At 35.6% G+C, this 5,086-nt stretch overlaps 1 long non-coding RNA gene across 1 annotated transcript; it reads left to right on the top strand.

Annotated features, from left to right (window-relative positions):
- The first annotated feature begins 259 nt into the window (after nucleotides 1–259).
- Nucleotides 260–4,661, top strand: LOC115919376. Its single transcript, XR_004061822.1, has 3 exons — nucleotides 260–590; nucleotides 2,728–2,759; nucleotides 4,166–4,661. It is a non-coding gene; the product is annotated as an uncharacterized LOC115919376 (long non-coding RNA).
- Nucleotides 4,662–5,086: the final 425 nt, after the last annotated feature.

The following is a 5,086-nucleotide window of genomic DNA, read 5'->3' as shown; positions in this document are numbered from 1 at the left end:
GCAACGGAAAGAGCTAGAGAAAATTAAGGAGCAATGGAATAAGGCCAAATAAAAAAAAAAAAAATGTTTAGCGTCCTGTTTTTAGGAAAAATAGGAAGGGGGAGGCCCTTTTTTTTTTTTTTTTTTCTTTCAAAATGGCCGCTCAAAATGGCTGCTCGGTACATTTTCCCTGTCAGTCGGGCTACTTTTCAAGATGGCCGCCGACATTTTATGTTTTTTTTCTCTAAAAAAAAAAAAAAATCAAAAAAAATAAATAATAATAATCAAAAAAATAATAGGAGGCGGCCCCCAAAAAGGAAGCGGGCGGGGACGCTAAACATGTATATTCTTTTTACATGGCCTAAACGACAAGGTATCAGATATCCATTGTTTTGACATTCCTTTTCCCTTAAACACGCAAAATCATGCATTTCGTGAGAAATTATATGCGCGAGAAATATACTGGGCGAATTGTCTGTAGGGCGAATTTAATCTGACCAAGATTTTGGCCGATTCGAATTGCATGCACATTCTCATGATCATGGTCATATGAGTTCTGAGTACTGCTGTTTTATAGTTGTGCTGTTGTGCTGATTGCTAGCTTAGTTTTGGTAAGAATTCGGTTGTTGCTATTGTATTACTTTATCGTGAATCCTTTCTTATTAGTTTGTTGGAGATTTTGCGTTATCGCATAAGTGTGTGAGTGTATTTAAACTTTTAAAGGCATTGACTTTGTTTATAATATTATGTTTGCAGTTTTAGTACAAATCAAGTCTGAGATGCGATACATATTACGTATACCGTACATGTATATAGGGTCTGCGTGTTATCATATCAGCTCAGTGAGCTGAGTAGTGAGTGTGATTGTGATTGAATTTTGAAGCCCTACGAAAAACGAAAAGGAAGTGTTTCAAAAAAGTGAAAATCTTTGACTCAGTTTGACTTTGATTGACCGGTTTTACCATACTCATTTCCCCCAATAGAGTGTAGACCGTAGACCTGTCCTAGTCTAGATCTAGACCTAGTTCTAGATCTAGATCTAAGTCAGTGTTATAAATTAAAAACCGTAAGTCGGTAGGGATCTAGGCCTACTAGATCTAGATACTAGGCCTATATCTGACTATAGGCCTAGATCATAGATCTAGACTAGACCTAGATCTAGTCTAGATCTATTAATTTCTAATTCCAATCATAAATATCTTGATAGGCTAGTTGATAATTAGACAGGTCACAGCTGACAGGCGATCGGCTTGTAAAAGTCATGGGATAATAATTATCCCCTCGCCAAAGAAGGAGGGGATCTAGACCCCTGTATTATGCTACTCGCTGTCGAAGCCCGACCTTCCTTCTGTGTGCATTAACAAATCTGGTTTAAAATCAATAACTTTAGTAATGTTTGACGGATTTTAATGAAATTTGATATGAAGGTAAATGGTATAAAAACACCGCATAAGTTCAATTTCGGAGTAAGTAGGTCAAAGGTCATAGCTCATTAAATATGCGAATCTGGTTTCTGTTCGATAACTTTAGTAATATTTGATGGATTTTCATGAAATTCGATATGAAGGTACAGGGTATAAAAACGAGGCATAAGTTCAATTTCCGAGTATGTAGGTCAAAGGTCATGGCTCATTGAATATGCGAATCTGGTTTTTCGATCGATAACTTTAGTAATGTTTGACAGATTTTAATCAAATTTGATATGAAGGTACATGCTATCAAAATACAGCATAAGTTCAGTTTCGGAGTATGTAGGTCAAAGGTCATAGTTCATTAAATGTGCAAATCTGGTTTCTATTCGATAACTTTAGTAATGTTTGACGGATTTTAATGAAATTTGATAGGAAGGTACATGCTATCAAAATACAGCATAAGTTCAGTTTCGGAGTATGTAGGTCAAAGGTCATAGCTCATTAAATATGCGAATCTGGTTTCTGTTTGATAACTTTAGTATTATTTGATGGATTTTCATGAAATTCGATATGAAGGTACATAGTATAAAAACACAGCATAAGTTCAATTTCCGAGTATGTAGGTCAAAGGTCATGGCTCATTAAATATGCGAATCTGGTTTCCGATTGATAACTTTAGTAATGTTTGACAGATTTTAATCAAATTTGATATGAAGGTACATGCTATCAAAATACAGCATAAGTTCAGTTTCGAAGTATGTAGGTCAAAGGTCATAGTTCATTAAATGTGCAAATCTGGTTTCTATTCGATAACTTTAGTAATGTTTGACGGATTTTAATGAAATTTGATAGGAAGGTACATGCTATCAAAATACAGCATAAGTTCAGTTTCGGAGTATGTAGGTCAAAGGTCATAGCTCATTAAATATGCGAATCTGGTTTCTGTTTGATAACTTTAGTATTATTTGATGGATTTTCATGAAATTCGATATGAAGGTACATGGTATAAAAACACAGCATAAGTTCAATTTCGGAGTATGTAGGTCAAAGGTCATAGCTCATTAAATATGCGAATCTGGTTTCTGATATCGATAACTTTAGTAATGTTTGACGGATTTTAATCAAATTTGATATGAAAGTACATGGCATCAAAACATGGCCTTAGTTTGATTTCCCAGTATGTACCCTGCGAGGGGATGCTATGCTTTGCGTTGACTTGTTTTATTTATGTCATTTAGCATTATGAATGAGGGCTCATTATTTGTATTTATTGTAATATATTGATATTGGTATTTTATTAAATGTAATTTTTTGTTTTGTTTTGTTTGTATTTTAGGTTACTGAGAGTTGAAGAGAGAGTTGCAGAAAGTAAGTTGATATGCTTAGAAAGGCTGAAGTCAAGTAGTTTTTAAATTAAAGCTATGATGGAATGAAACAGATCCGCATAATTGGGAACAATTGAATGCAGAATACGAAAGCTATGGCTTTAAGAAATTTTCTATATAACTTTTTGACACTACCAAGTTACTTTTAATTATGTCAGTAAAGGTATAGACCAGTTTTGGAAAAGCCCCCCTCTCAAAAAATGAAATGGTACCTTTTTTTAACAATCATGTGAAAGAATATGTTTTGACTAATACCTGATGATACAAATTTTGATACTAATTGATATATTTGGTAAATTATTATATCTATCCGGAGTGGATAGATATCGCGCATGTGTCGCATAGTCCCATATACATCTTTCTGTGTACAGTGCTTGTAACTTTACCATGACTGGGTCAAATTTCTCATCATTTTGATGATCCAGAACCTTTCAGTACACACCAATACTTACCGAATATGCTAGATGATCAACCTTTTGTGATTGATTTCACAACGTTTTTTTCGCAATGCAATCGCATGACCAAAACTGGTCTTGAATGAGGGCTCACTATTTGTATTTATTTTTGTAATATATTCATATTGGTTTTTTATAAAATGCAATTGTTTTTTTCTTTTCTTTTTTTATTTCTAGTGCTTTTAATCAACAAATGTCAGTTTGATTAAAGAAATGACCCACACCAGACGGTTATTTCTGTCTATGACTCTCTATGTTTTGCTGGAGTGTGGGGTGGAGGGGGGGGGGGGGGGGGGGAGTCACAGGTTGAACATTGGCACATAGAGAGGTCAAAAGTCATTTGAGGTCAAGCGTTAAAGTTTACCTGCAACCTCAGCTACACTACAAACACAAACACATTTTACCTTCACACATGTAAAATATCAATGCAATAATTCTACTCGTATCAAAGGGGGAGGGAGTAGATGCAGTGGAAGCAGGTGAAAGGCAGTAGCATATCATGTAATACCCCTTCTCAAAGTTTATGGGATGTTGCATTCTATGGCAGATATTTTAAAATCAGCTTGCGATAGGCCCTACAATTCTTATAGATGGCAATGGACATTGCGATATTCTAGTTATTTTCACAAGTGGGCGAGACACAACATCGCTAATGCCTTGTTTAAACTGAAAAGTCATCCACAAAGTAGATGAGGTTTAGACATTGGTCAGTTAAAAATTTATGTTGTGCCACCACCCATGATAATGTCATTACAGAAATGGTACAATTTGAAACAGGAAAAGAGCTTAAAATGAAAATGCATTGAAGTACTGTACCTAAACAAAATATTGATATTAACATTATTTCTGAACTGTTGGTTCTTACAAAAGTTATTGATTTCGGTCTAAGTAGCAGTTTGGGATGTAATGTGGTGTTTGAATCTTTCCATTTCAGATTTGATAGATCTACTCTTACTGTTGGACAGTTACTGAGAGAGAAGCAAGGAGGCAGAGGTAAATTCAGCTCTTACTGTTGGACAGTTAGTGAGAGGGAAGCAGGGAGGAAGAGGTGAATAGAGCTCTTATTGTTGAACATTTACTGAGAGAGAAGCAAGGAGGCAGAGGTGAATAGAGCTCTTACTCTTGGACAGTTATTTAGAGAGAAGCAAGGAGGCAGAGGTAAATAGAGTTGTTACTGTTGGACAGTTATTGAGAGACGAGCAAGGAGGAAGAGGTGAATAGAGCTCTTACTGTTGGACAGTTACTGACACAGAAGCAAGGAGGCAGAGGTGAATAGAACTCTTACTGTTGGACAGTTAATGAGAGAGAAGCAAGGAGGCAGAGGTAAATAGAACTCTTATTGTTGGACAGTTACTGACACAGAAGCAAGGAGGCAGAGGTGAATAGAACTCTTACTGTTGGACAGTTAATGAGAGAGAAGCAAGGAGGCAGAGGTAAATAGAGTTGTTACTGTTGGACAGTTATTTAGAAGGAGGGGATCTAGACCCCTGTATTATGCTGCTCGCTGTCGAAGCCCTTCCTTGTGTGTGCCTTAAGTACAAATCTGGTTTAAAATCAATAACTTTAGAGTAATGTTTGACGGATTTTAATGAAATTTGATATGAAGGTAAATGGTATAAAAACACCGCATAAGTTCAATTTCAGAGTATGTAGGTCAAAGGTCATAGCTCATTAAATATGCGAATCTGGTTTCTGTTCGATAACTTTAGTAATATTTGATGGATTTTCATGAAATTCGATATGAAGGTACAGGGTATAAAAACGAGGCATAAGTTCAATTTCCGAGTATGTAGGTCAAAGGTCATGGCTCATTAAATATGCGAATCTGGTTTCCGATTGATAACTTTAGTAATGT

The sequence above is a fragment of the Strongylocentrotus purpuratus genome, unplaced genomic scaffold, assembly GCF_000002235.5.
Source record: "Strongylocentrotus purpuratus isolate Spur 01 unplaced genomic scaffold, Spur_5.0 spur5_contig_759, whole genome shotgun sequence".
NCBI lineage: Eukaryota > Metazoa > Echinodermata > Echinoidea > Camarodonta > Strongylocentrotidae > Strongylocentrotus > Strongylocentrotus purpuratus.
Note: the sequence above shows the minus strand (reverse complement) of the source record. Positions and strands in the feature narration are given on the sequence as shown.